Source organism: Gopherus flavomarginatus, chromosome 1 (assembly GCF_025201925.1).
Source record: "Gopherus flavomarginatus isolate rGopFla2 chromosome 1, rGopFla2.mat.asm, whole genome shotgun sequence".
NCBI classification, from domain to species: Eukaryota; Metazoa; Chordata; order Testudines; family Testudinidae; genus Gopherus; species Gopherus flavomarginatus.
In genome coordinates this window covers 210,969,486-210,983,469 of record NC_066617.1, presented here as the reverse complement: position 1 = coordinate 210,983,469, position 13,984 = coordinate 210,969,486, and the positions used below count along the sequence as shown (strand labels likewise).

The 13,984-nt window shown below is 46.9% G+C and overlaps 1 protein-coding gene across 9 annotated transcripts in view; it reads right to left on the bottom strand.

Moving 5' to 3' along the window:
• AGPAT3 (1-acylglycerol-3-phosphate O-acyltransferase 3) overlaps nucleotides 1-13,984 on the bottom strand; it is a 154,645-nt gene that overhangs the window by 59,212 nt on the left and 81,449 nt on the right. The window contains exon 1 of one of the 9 annotated variants that reach the window (XM_050936680.1): nucleotides 7,615-7,634. The exons of the other annotated variants lie outside the window; for them this stretch is intronic. The gene's annotated coding sequence lies outside the window, so the exon portion shown is untranslated. Of the gene's footprint in view, nucleotides 1-7,614; nucleotides 7,635-13,984 lie in introns of those variants that run through there. 9 annotated transcript variants of the gene reach the window in all.

Sequence of the window (13,984 nt, the reverse complement as noted above, 5' to 3'; positions counted from 1 at the left end):
AAGAGTGAGAGGGCGACGTCCGGACGGAGGGACCACTCGTGTGAGAGGAAGGATCTGCTCAGCCGATCCGCGAGGGTATTCCGCACTCCGGGAAGGTAGGAGGCGGACAGGTGAATAGAATGGGCTATGCAGAACTCCCAGAGACGTATCGCCTCCAGACAGAGGGGAGAGGACCTGGTGCCGCCCTGCTTGTTGATGTAGAACATGGTCGTCGTGTTGTCGGTGAATACCGCAACACAACGACCGTGGAGGAGATGGACAAATGCTTGACAAGCAAGGCGGACCGCTCTCAACTCCCGTACGTTGATGTGGAGGTTGATCTCTTGCGGGGTCCGCAAGCCCTGAGTCCTCTGGGTGCCGCAGTGAGCTCCCCAGCCCAGGTCGGAAGCGTCTGTGGTTAGGGATGCGGAAGGCTGGGGCGGATGGAACGGGAGCCCCGCACACACCACGGATCGGTCCAGCCACCAGTGTAGAGAGTCCAGCACCGCCTGAGGGACGGTGACGACTGAATCCAAGGACCGTTTGGTCGGTCGATACTGAGAAATCAGCCATGTTTGAAGAGGCCTTATGCAGAGACGGGCGTACGCTGTTACAAACGTGCAGGCCGCCATGTGGCCTAATAGGGCCAGACACGTTCGGATTGAGGTCAGCGGGGCCGCTCGCAACCGAAGAATAATGTCTGACAATGACCGGAACCTGGGCAGGGGCAGCAAGGCCCTGGCGAGGGTAGAGTCTAGAACAGCTCCGATAAACTCTATCCGCTGCGTGCGGAGTAGAGTGGACTTGTCGGCATTGATTATGAGGCCCAAAGCAGCAAAAAGGGAGCTGATCATGGTGACATGATCCGTGATCTGTTGCTCTGACGTACCCCTGATCGTCCAGTCGTCCAGGTAGGGGAAGACGTGGACATGGCATCGTCTGAGGTGAGCGACGACTACTGCCATACATTTTGTAAATACTCGTGGGGCCGTAGACAGGCCAAATGGGAGGACCGCAAATTGATAGTGCTGGCGGTCGGCCACAAAGCGGAGGAAACGCCTGTGATGGGGGGTGATAGCAATGTGGAAATAGGCGTCCTGCATATCGAGGGCGGCGTACCAGTCTCCGGGATCCAGGGATGGGATGATAGTTCCGAGGGACACCATGCGGAACTTCAACTTCACGATGTACTTGTTGAGTTCCCGCAGGTCGAGGATGGGCCTGAGACCGCCCTTGGATTTGGGGATCAGGAAATAGCGGGAGTAAAACCCTTTGCCCTTCTCGTTCTCCGGAACCACCTCTATGGCTCCTTTGGTCAGGAGCGTGTGCACCTCCTGACGGAGGAATTGCTCGTGAGAGGGGTCCCTGAAGAGGGACGGGGAAGGAGGGTGGGAGGGTGGGGGTGAGGAAAACTGCAGGCGATAACCGTCCTGTATCGTGCGTAGGACCCAGCGGTCCGATGTTATTTGGGACCATGCCGGGAGGAAAGAGGAAAGGCGGTTGGAAAACTGCGGGAAAGGATCCGTAGGGGAGACCGGTACTGCGCCCTCGGGCGCACTTTCAAAATGAAGGCTTAGGCCCTGGGGGGGCCTTAGCGGGACCCTGACTTTGTCCCGCCTGACCTCCCGACTGCCTGCGGCGGGGTTGTTCCTGCCCCGGCGTCGCGAGGGGTCCTGTCTCGGGCAGAACGGGGGGTATGGACGCCACTGCTGCTGCTGGTTCTGTTGTCTGAAGGACCTGCGTTGGTTCGCCGGAGTATGCATTCCGAGCGACTTTATGATGACCCTATTATCTTTTAAGTCCTTCAGCCTAGGGTCAGTCTTGTCGGAGAACAGACCCTGGCCTTCGAAGGGAAGGTCCTGGATCGTGTGCTGGAGTTCCGGCGGAAGGCCGGAGACCTGCAGCCACGAGAGGCGCCGCATGGTGAGCCCGGAAGCCAGGGTTCGCGCGGCCGAGTCAGCGGCATCAAGGGAGGCCTGGAGTGATGTTCTCGCCACCTTCTTGCCCTCGTCCAGGATGGTGGAAAACTCCTGGCGTGCGTCCTGTGGCAAGAGCTCCGCAAACTTCTCCGTCGCTACCCAGGTGTTAAAGGAGTAGCGGCTGAGGAGAGCCTGCTGGTTGGATACGCGGAGTTGTAGAGCCCCTGCCGAATAGACCTTGCGGCCCAAAAGGTCCATGCGCCTGGCCTCCCTTGACTTAGGCGCCGGGGCCTCCTGTCCGTGGCACTCCCTGTCGTTCACCGACTGGACCACTAAAGAGCAGGGAGTCGGGTGAACGTACAAATATTCATACCGTTTAGATGGAGCCATGTATTTCCGCTCCACCCCCCGAGAGGTCGGGGGAATGGAGGCCGGTGACTGCCAGATGGTATTGGCATTATTTTGTATGGTCTTTATGAAGGGCAAGGCAACCCTGGTTGGTGCATCGGCTGCCAGGATGCTCACCACTGGGTCCTCCACTTCCTCTACCTCCTCCGCCTGGAGGTTTAGATTTTGAGCCACTCGGCGGAGGAGATCCTGATGTGCCCTTAAATCCAATGGCGGGGGGCTGGAGGAAGAGGTACCGGCCACCGCCTCATCCGGGGATGAAGATGAGGAGACTCCGGGCAACAGAGTATCCACGGGGGGTTGCACAAGGGGCTGCACCTCGGTATCCTGAGGGAGCTCCGGGTCCCGGGAAGTGTCCTCCGTTTGTGGAGAGAGGGGTGGCCTGGACACCGTAGCCTCCGGTGGTCTATGCTCCGCCAATGGACGGGGGGTGATCTGATGAGGACCTTGCGTCTGGGCGTATGCCCAAGGGGTCCAGAATCCCCACTGCGGATGTCCTCTATCTTGCTCCGGGAAGCGGTTTTCGTGCCTGTCGAGTGCACTATCATCGAGGGAGGAGACGGAGGGCTCCGTAGCAGGCCAGGGAGGCGCTGAGCTGGAATGGTACAGCGCCGCCGGTGCCGCGACTGACGTTGCCCTCGGTGCCGGGGGTCGGTGCCATGACTCATACCGGGACCGGGACTGGGACCGGGACCGAGACCGAGAGCGGCGTGATGACCTGCGCCGAGATCTCGACCTGGAGCGGGAGCGATGTCGATGTCTGGAGCGAGATCGCGACCTTCTGGAGGCCCGGTGCCGAGACGGCAATGGAGACCGGGACCTACTACCAGCGCGGTGCCGGGAGGTCGACCGGGTGCGGGACCTGCCACCGGTTCGGTGCCGGGAGGTCGACCGCGGTGCCGAACGCCGAGGCGAACGACTCCTGGAGGCTCGGTGCCGATGGTGTGATGAAGCCGATCGGGACCAGCCAGATGGTGATCGGTGCCGCGAGTACGACCGGCACCGTCTAGGCGATCGGTGCCGGGACTCCGAGCGGTGCCCCGAGCGTGAGCGGTCACACCATCGGGGTGATCGGCGTCGGGACGCGGGAGAGGACGGACGAAGCATCGGCTTGCCCGTTGATACGATGCGTCCCGTGGGTGGTTGAGTTGGCTCCGTGAGAGCAATCAAGTCCCGAGCCGAGGCGAAAGTCTCCGGCGTTGACGGGACCCTTAGCTCGACCCCTGATCGTATTGGGGAGCTAGGAGGAGCTGGACTCGACGGACCCTCCGGGCCCGGAGTCGACAGTCCTGCAGGCGGTGCCACAGCTAAGGTCGGAGCCGGGCGGTCCACTCGGGTCTGTCTGGGTGTGGAGACAGACGTCGAGGGACGTAGGTCTGTTCCCGGTGCCGGAGATGGTCGGTGCCGGGGAGTCTTGCCAGTGCCGGCGTGGTCCGGTGCCGGAGCCGAAGTGGTGGACTGCGCTGCCGGTGCCGGAGAGAGAGCCGCTTCCATGAGAAGGGCGCGGAGACGTTGGTCTCTTTCCTTTTTAATGCGCGGCTTAAAGGCCTTACAAATGCGGCACTTGTCGCTAATGTGCGATTCCCCCAGGCACTTCAGGCATGCGTCATGGGGGTCGCTTGTAGGCATCGGCTTCTTGCAAGTCGAGCACTGTTTAAACCCCGGCGAGCCAGGCATGGGCCCGGTGCCGGGTGCCGGGGAGGGCAACAGCCCACCCACAGGCAATGTTCAATAACTATTTACAAAAACTTAACTAACTACAACTATACTGAAAAGGTAACTATAACTAACTGAGAAAAAAGGTTTTTTTAAGCTACACGACGAGGAGAGCTAGGGACGTGGAGGTCAGCGAACCGCACTCCACAGTTCCAGCAACCGATACGGCGGTAAGAAGGAACTGAGGAGCGGGTGGGCCGGCAGGGGTATATATCTAGTGCCATAGTGGCGCCACTCTAGGGGGCGACCTGCCGGCCCACTGGAGTTGCTAGGGTAAAAAGTTTCCGGCAGACGTGCACACGCGGCGCGCACACCTAACTGGAATGGATATGAGCAAGCACTCGAAGAAGAATTTCAACTTACGCTGTAAGAAATACAATTTGTTGTGCACTGAAGAACTTCTGGGATTTGATGTCACTGAGGAGAATTCTGTAGGGCCCCAATTAATACTAAATGGAACCACAGGGTTGCTATATGTACTTGTTTATCATAAACAGTTTCATATGCAGATAGTTAATACTTAAGGCTGTCTGTGAGCCCTCTGCAGGTCTTTTCATGTTCTTGTTCAGATCAGAGGATAAAATCATATTTATCTTGCTCCAGCACAAAAGAATGGGATTCTATTAAAGCAAAATTGTTCACTTATTTCCTCCCCTCCACTGATCTGATGATCTCCATTGTCAACAGCATTCTTTCCACTCATGTGATCCTTTATCACACTCCTTCTCCCAGCACTATGTTCATGCTGTTATTCCTCAATCCCAATTCATCCTGGCTTACTCAACTATTTTTGCTCCTGATTCCATGCTGGTGACAGTCTCTGGGGGAAGACCTGGGACTACATAGACTACCATCGATGCATGCTGGATAAAAAGTGGAAAAAAAATTAAAAATATTATTTTAAAATTTAAATTAAATACAAGCTTATTTTTAAACCTACTTGAAACTAAATTTTAAATTGACAATCCGTGTTAAGGTCTAAACTTATTATAATCTATTTAAGTAAAAAATTAAATAAAAATATATTAATTGGTACATATTTGCTGTCAAGTTTGAAAGAAAGTCAAACCATTGAATTGGTGGAAGTCACTGGCTAAGCATCTAGAACCAGAGTTTGTTGACAAGCTAAACCAGCTTTTGACAGCAGCATACTCTTCTGCAGTTGCAGAGAGAGTATTTTCTTCATTTCAGTTTAAAACCTAGCAGTTCAACAACTAGTTCATTCAAAGTTAAGAAACCATTTGGGAGTTGAAACAGCAGGAAAGCTTGTTATCCTCTCATATCTGGAAGAGGAAGAGATCTACTAGTTCTAAAATCTTGAAGGACATAGTGATCAAAAATAATCAGTTAAATTCACTAACTCCAGATAATACTTCCTTTATTTAATTAAACAGTTTTAAATGAAAAACATGTTTTAATAAACTTTGATAAACTTTTCTTATGTTTCCAGAATATTTAAGAAAGTCTTATTTAATAAAAAAAATTAAAGAGCTGTTTTTGCGCCTTTTTAATTTATTTTGAATTTCCATCCAGGTAGAGCTTGACAGAAATCGCAAATTAAAAAACCCAAATATCATAAGTAATAAGTGCACCATGCACAAATTTGCAAAATAAAAATATAAAAATTAAGAATCTAATGTGTGATTAAGCTGTATAACTGCTCACATAAATGTGTATGGATATACTGTATCTTCCAGGTTACCAAAAAACAGTACCAAATTGTGCAAAGACTATATTTAAAAGCAAATAAACATGTTTTAATGGTTACTAACTGCAAATAACTAAAAAGTACAAATGCAAAACATTGATTTCAATCATCAATTGTAATAAGGTTTCCTGCTTGATGATTTAAATCATGATTAAATTTGGTGAGTTAAATTGCTTTGATTTAAATCAATCCACCCTACTCAGATGCAATTTGCTTTCTCTTCAGTAATACTGTTTTTGTTGCTACCTAACCAGTTCTACTTCACCTACCTCACTGAATCCTGGGCCTAAAATTCCAGTGCCTCCTCCCTGCCTTTGACTCCTTCCTGAAACCCTCTCTATCTCATTTCTCTTCTCAAAATCATCCCAATTTCTTCAAAGAAAAAAATCAATTATAATCTCCCCAGCCCACCTCTCTTCCCCTTTCCATCAGTACTTAACTATACTCTCTCTAGTATATACTGACTATAACTTTTTAAAAAAGTACCTTTGACCTCCTACTACTAAATGCATTTCTAGGATATTCATAATGATGGTATCTGAATACACTTTACACTCATCCTTTCAGGGACCAGAAATAATACCAGGGAACTAAGATCACCAAATCCATAGCAGTAACAATTAACAGAATATACTTACAGCATACACAGTAAACATGTGAAATCCATCTGTATGAAATATTAAGCTTTAAATAATTAATTAGCAAAAAATTCATAGTTTGTTGATGAAGAGAAAAAAGGGTAAAATTAATCAGTTATTAAATGTGAATGGATTTTCCTAGCTCTAATTTCTGCAGCTGATTTATCCACTGTTCTCTTTTTCACATATAACTCTCTGAAAGTCAATGGGGCAAACACATGAGTCTTTAAATAAGGCTGCATGCATATAAAACTGAAACCAGAATCTGGCCAACTGATTCTAATCGATTAATTGGAAACAGAACATTTAACAAAAAAAATATGCTGTAGACATTACTTGCACCTTCAGCCCAATTATCTTCGCAAAGTCCGTTTATTAAAGTGCCTTTTGTTTCTGCAATTAATTCTGTTCTACTTCATTACATTTGTCTTCATTTATTAAATCGAATTTCCACCTTTTCTTGTTCTTCTAGTGTTCCCTGTCACCAAATCAGGTATTTGTGAATTCTACTTTCATTTTGCTAGCTTGATAAGAATTACCATTCAGTCACTGAGGGCCCAGAAGACGAAGCTGATACAATGTCAAAGTTGCAAACAACTATTTAGCCAGAATTTTTTTTTGGTAATGTCTTTTTCAGATGAATGAGATTTACAAAGCTCAATCATCTCTTTAAGCGCTGACAATCCAGTTTACAAAAAAGGATATTTAAAATGTAGAAAGTCTAAAACAGTGCAAGAATGTGTGCTGTTGGTGTATGCATGATAAAGAGTTTCTAATTCGTCTCACCAACATGTACATCCACAACTTTTCAAATTCAAAACCCTCTGTGTGTCTCTTGAAAATACATAAGTAATTAAAAAGAGTTGATTTTGGTTCCAAATTAAACTATTTGTCTGTTCAATGAGTGATGGGGTATTATTTGAAATACTCTAGTTACCTTTCAACTAGGCATCATGTAAATTTGCCATCACTATTTTATGTACCCTTAAAAGTTTATCTGCAAAAACGAAGACGACTTATTTTACTCAAAAATTGTTTTCTGTGGCTCTCTCCTTCAAGTATCTAGGCAACATTAGTATAAACAGAAGCAGGCAAAAGCTTGAAAGAACATTTGGACTTTCCAGTCACACACATGCACACGCTCACATTCACGTACGTGTGTGAACACGACAGTCTCCCCTCTTCCTAGCAGATCAGAGGGGCTAACAACTGAAAGATATATATACTGAACTATGCTCACACTTACAGAGGATTGCTCCAGAACAGAACTGAGGCACAATGGTGAGGGAAGCTTTCACTGCTGCTGCCTTGGCTGTACTTGTTCTGTGGGTAAACAAAAAGCACCAACTCCAGTCCTGTCAATGTAATGCTCATGAAAGTTACCTCAAATGATACAGAAAAAAATCTTCCTGTTCAGGTATCTTGTCTCTTTCTCATGAATTGTATTAGATGCTTGTAAGATGCTATCTCAGCTGATTTGCAGGACTGGTACCACCTTTCCATCTACTTGAAACCAGGCTCTTAAAACAGAGGAGGATAATAAACAGCCACCTTTTAAAAGTGTTAGTGAAATCTGCTAGCACTGAATACTCACAATCAAATATTTGTGAAAAAGGAGGGAATGGATAATCTCTTTTTTTCTCTACTACGCACTTTCATCACAAATTTCAAAATCTTGGGGGCACGACTAAACGATGAATAAGGGCTGACTAGCACAATTAAGCAAAGTGCATACTACTGTGAATAATCCCATTGGCTCTGCCCAATAGGAAGAACATGAAGGATTGTGCCTTAAGGTAATAAGGTTCCCACCCAATCTGCTACAACTCCAGTAAGAGTAATCATCATTCAGGTCTAGTTTGCATTAGAAAAAGTTTGCTGGTATAAGCTATACTGGCAAATGCTCCCAGTGCAGACACAGCTAATCTGAGGGGGAAGATGCCAGCACAGCTTACTCTGGTCCCTGAATGAAATAAACAATACCAGGAATGGCACTTTTTTGCCAGTATAATTGCGTGTACACTAGGGCTTTTGCTGATAAATGTCTTTTAAAAAAAACAAAAAAAACCACATACCACAACCTTAAGCAACATTCCTATATCACCAAAAAGCTTCTAGCCTTACTTCAGATTTAAACTTGTTGGAAAGATCCAGTAAGTTGCCTACACAATAAGCTGAATAGCTTTAGGTCTTGCATCCCAATATATCCTTCTGTGCTACCAAAGACTCTTGTCCAATGTTTATTTATATTACTTATCATAGTTTTCTGAAAACTAAATATCCTGGAAGAGGAGCTCAGTTCAAACTTACAATAAGGATTTCTACCTTGAAAGGGATGACTGATGAAATGAACTCCCACCCCAAACCTAAAGACTTTGAAGCAGCATCAATAGTAGTAACTTCTCCTTATACAAAATAAAAATGTTACTACCCAATGGTCTAGCTAAATTAGAATATGTTAAGCATTTGAGGTCTGATCCAAGCTCACTGAAGTCGATGGAAAACTTTATTGGAAAACAAGTTTTCCATTGACTTCAGTAGGCTTTGAATTCTGGTCTTTATGGATGTATGGTAGGATACTAGTATATCATTCTCATTAAGACAGGAGGTCTCTTGCTTAAAGCATTAGATCAATATCCTAATGGAATTTTAGGGAAACAGAAAAATCAGCTCTGCAAATTGCCTTTGCATCAATTTTTATATATTCTATTATGATTTAATGGATATACAGAATGAGAGGTCAGGGAGAAAATCTAGAAGAGGAAAATTCTTGGTGTTGCTAACAGTTGCCATTACATTGATGTTGCCTATCTACATAGAATGTTGACAACTGAGTCATAGCAAAAAGGCTTTTTAAACAACACCTGCAACTACTAGAGGAGTGAAAAATAAATAACTTTAACAGGAATTTAAACGCACATATAATCTATAAAAGCACTAATTCTTATCTAGTGGTTTCTGTACTCTCCAGTGGTCTTGACTGTGGTATTATTACAATACAATCAGTGACCCTTTAAGAAAATAAGTTATAAAGTAACTTTGGATCTGAATAGTTTAAAACTGAGCAACAGTGATCAACAGCAGAGACTAACTCATATACAATGATGTAAAATCGTCCTTTCATTCTACAAACCAAAACCTACAGATCACCAAGATTCTGTCCATCCTTTACCTGGTATTATGTACATTTACCACCTAATTTTTAGAGCTCCTGAACAACCCAAAACTCACTGACATAACAAGAACTCCCACAGTGGTCCCTCTTGAGTGTTCCAATCACGATCAGAACCCAGATTTTCAAAATTTAGGATGGCTTCGATCCAAAGATATGAGTACTCAGGACCTCCGAAAATCACAAATAGTTTGTGTAACTTTGACATATATAGACAGAGTTTCACAGGATGCATAAAGTACAGACAAGAGGACTTTGAAACAATTTATCAGTGCTACTTTATGAGGGAAATAAACCAGCACTTCATACTTCAAATCACTGCATTTGAATGCCAGTTTTCCCATTTTTCCATCCCTAACCAAAGTGGTGCAAACATGATTAAGCCTCATTTCTTGCAGTAAAGAGAATGCAGTATTTATAGCCCTGAACAAGCACAAAGCTATTAATGAAAACTTTATTTTCCTAACCTTTGCCCCAGTGTTACAGATAAAAACAACACGTGAGCGATAACATGGTGATGGTAGTTAATAACATGTTATTAACTATTTCCTTTCTAAAAAGCTCAGCAAAAAAGAAATGCAAATGGCAAATGTGAACAATTTCCTTATCACCAAAAATGCACACTGGGCAAAATTAGTGCTATAACTGTGTACATCTAGGCTGAGTAGCACAGTGATGTCTCCTCCTCCCCCCACCCCCACACACACAACTGCACAACTTCATGGTAACTACAACTGAAATGCATTGAAACAATTTGGCACTCTTCTTTCATTTTTCTTCCCTATAGCTAAAATATAGTTTGCATGGATATGTGTGCCATATGTATTACAGGTGGAGAGCAATGCTACATCTGCAGTTTAGCAAAGTGTTTCTATTGTCACAGGATGTGTTTCAATTGCTTAATTTTTTCAGTTTTCTACCATTCTGTTTGAAATCCGGCAGCGTTGTTCCAGATTGAGTGCCTTTTATTAAAAGTTTGAGCAAAAATGATTCGCCATTTGTAGAGTCGCAGAGTTTAAGGCCAGAAGGGACCACCAGATCATCTAGTTTGACATCCCATATATCACAGCCAACAATTCCACAAGAGACTAGAGACTATGGTGTGTCATAGGCAGAGAATAGGAGGGACTGAAGAGTTAAAAAATCCACCCTAATTGCAAGTAGCCATGCTTAGCTTAGATGGCTTACTTGCAAAGTTGGTGAGATTTCCTCATTTCACAAGGTTAAATATGCATGGACCCTCCAAAATCATACCTACATGCATCGTAGAAACCGCTAGAACAGCGGTTTCCAATCTTTTTCTTTCTGAGGCCCCCCTCCACATGCTACAAAAACTCCAGGGCCCACCAGGGAGGGGGGGCTAGAGACTCCGGGCTGGAGGGAGGGGGCATAGGCGCAGTATGACTTCTATGGGGCGGGGGCAGGGCCTGGCAGGGCTCAGGCCAGCTCCACACAGTGGGGTTCAGGGAGGGAATGTCACTTCCATTCCCTGACTCACCTCCACAAGCCGCCCAGTCAAAAGAGGGCGGGGGCTCAGCTCAAAAAATATGAAAACCACTCAGGATGCAGGCAGGGGGAAGCTAGGTGCTGTGCACAGGGAGCAGATAGCTAAGGGAGGGGGAATCTAAGGGCTGTGTGTGGGCAGGGAGGTAGCTCAGGGTGCAAGGAGGGGGCATCTAAGGGCTGAGTGCAGGAAGAGGGTAGCTCAGGGTGTTGGGAGAAGTATAGTTAGGGGCTGTGCGCAGGCAGAGGTGTAGCTCAGGGTGCAGGGAGCAGAGTAGCTAGGGCTTATGTGCCAGGAGGGCCTCTCATGCCCCTCCCTGTGCTCCCTGCTCCCAGAGGGCTCTCCCAGCCCCACAGCTGGGTCCTCCTGCCCTGGTAGCTCCTACCAGCTGCGTGAGCAGTCAAAGGGGGCTGGGAGCTGAAAAGCAGCCAAAAGCCCAGGCACCAGTAGCAGCAGGAGGAGATGGGGGTGGGGGGAGGAGAAGAGATACCATGGCTGCCCATTCCATGGCACCAACCGGAGCAGTGGCTGCCCTGAACTGCCCAGCTCCAGCTTCTGGCCTCCATCCTGGCCTCAGAGTGGGGCCTCTGGAGGACTGGGGAAGAAAAGGAGTTGGGGGTGGGAATTGCCATGCTCTGGGTAAAGCACTGCAGTTGGGGGGGGGGTGCAACACCCCCCTCTCCGTGTCCTCCCAACTCCACCCATGGGCTCCAGGCTTCAGCCCAGAAGCTCCGGCTCTATTATGCTAGAAATACATCAGGTATAATTAGCCTACCAGGTGTTCTGTTTTGTTTAAACAAACCAACAACCTACATATTTTATATTTGTGCGCTGACAGCTAATTCAGGATGATCCTCTGTTAAAACAGAAACATCCTGGATAATACACTGGCTCTCACTCCAGAACACTGGTTTGTCAGGGGAGAGGTAAAGGGAAAGAAGCCATCCTAAGGCACCAAAGCACCCAGATTCCAAGGCCACAGGTACTGAGGTGTCAAAACAGATGCACAAGATATTATGGCACCAAAGGTAAGAACAAAAAACCTGCAAAGTACCAAAAGGAAGATGTTCTGAATTACCATGAGGAAACATAGCCTCAGTGCCATGCCTTATACCTCAAGTCCAAAGAAATTAAACGAGGTGCTAAAGTACAGAGTCCAAATAAGGTATGGAGGCCTAGGCAACAATGAAATAAAAAAAACCCACAAAAAAACGAAGATCAATCACACACAAAAACGTACAAGCCATCTGAGCACACCAGGCCATTGTGAAGGTATTGCCAAGCCCAGAGAGGCTTGGGTGCAGAAGGGCCCTGAGGTTCACAAAGTGATGATGCATAGAAGTATCTAGGCAAAATCTCTGAGGCCAGAGGTGAAAGTAAGCCAGACTGGACCAACTTCTCTGGCAGTGATTTAAAGGGCCCAGGGCTCCCTGCAGTGGCGGGAGCCCTGGGCCCTTTAAATCACTGCTGGAGCCCTGCTGTTGCCGCTCGAGGTAGCAGCGGCAGGGCTCCCATGGTGATTTAAAGGCCTGGAGCTCCATGGAGGCCAGAGCCCAGGGCCCTTTAATTCGCCCCTGAGCGATTTAAAGGCCCTTGGGCTCCTAGCCACAGCTGGAGCCCCAGGGCCTTTCAATCTGGAAAGGCCTCGCCTCTTCCGGTTGAGGCCCTGCCCTGCTCAGGACTCCGGCATACTGGCAAGTTCTTTAAGTTACTTTCACCACTGCCTGAGGCCCTTCATGAAAGGTGCCAAGGTTCTCAAGGCACTGATGGTATGGGGGACAGAGACTCTGCTGTTGTGCACCAAAGTGCCAAGGGCTCTGCCTTGAGGTGCTGAATGGCAGAAGCCATGTTGCAAGGGTCCTCACTTTGGCAGCACTGGGATCCTGCCCCCAGCTTGCTATGCATCCCGAGGCCTACAGCAGCACACAATTCTTTGTGCAATGATGTGCACAAAGCTGGATTCTGTGACACAGGATCTCCCTTAGCCCTCTGTCAAGGGCACCCCACAGAGCACAAAATTCCACTCCTCAAGCTAAGTGCTACTGGGAAACTTTGCATAAATTAGAAGACTGCAGGATGATTGTGACATTCTGCTCATGACACACATAGCTGTGAGCCCCTATTACACCTCTGCCTCAGCAAGTGACCTTTGCAGGAAATTAGACTGTGTCAGCTCCCTGTCACCCCAGTTTGTCTGCTTCACCAACAAACTCCTTGAGAATCTGCCAGTCTACACCTTGCTTTGCAGGTAACAATCAGTGAACTCCACTTCCTGAGTTTCCCAAAGACATCTTCTGGCAGCATCCAGCCCCTCTCACTGGACGAGAGAAATTATTAAGTTTGCTGCCTCCAAAGACACGATGTACAAGCCAGCCTGTTAGTGTTGCTGAAGACTCACACTTTACTTCATTATAACAGCACTGAGATGGTTTGAGTACAAGGAACAGAGATGAAGTGATTTTAAGCAAGAGAAAAGAGACAGGTATGGTTACAAACAAAATATGCTTTTTAGTGACTAAAACTTAATTTTAGCAGGTTACAATCTTTGTCTAAGCAGTTTTCTTGTACCTAGGTACCAGCATCTCCAGGCCTCCCGTCCAGGGGATCCAACTGTCATAGAATCAGAGGGTGCTGTTCCCTTTGTTCCCTAAGTGATGGATAACTAGGAAGTCTTTTTGCACCCCTTATATTTTCCCAAAGTCTACTGTCTCTGCTTCAAGACCCAGGAAGCCTTCCTGGGGTGCAGATTCTGTCCTGCAGTGTGATCGCTAAACTGTCTTCTCTGCCACTTGCCAGCTTGAAGGCTTTGTTTACCTTATAAGAAAGTGTATTTTCATTGTCTTCTGCCTGTAATCAAGCCAGTCAGACAGATAAAGACACAGTCCTTTGTCCAGAGTGGGTGGGTTTTATGTACTGCCTCCTAAACACATTTTAAGAACA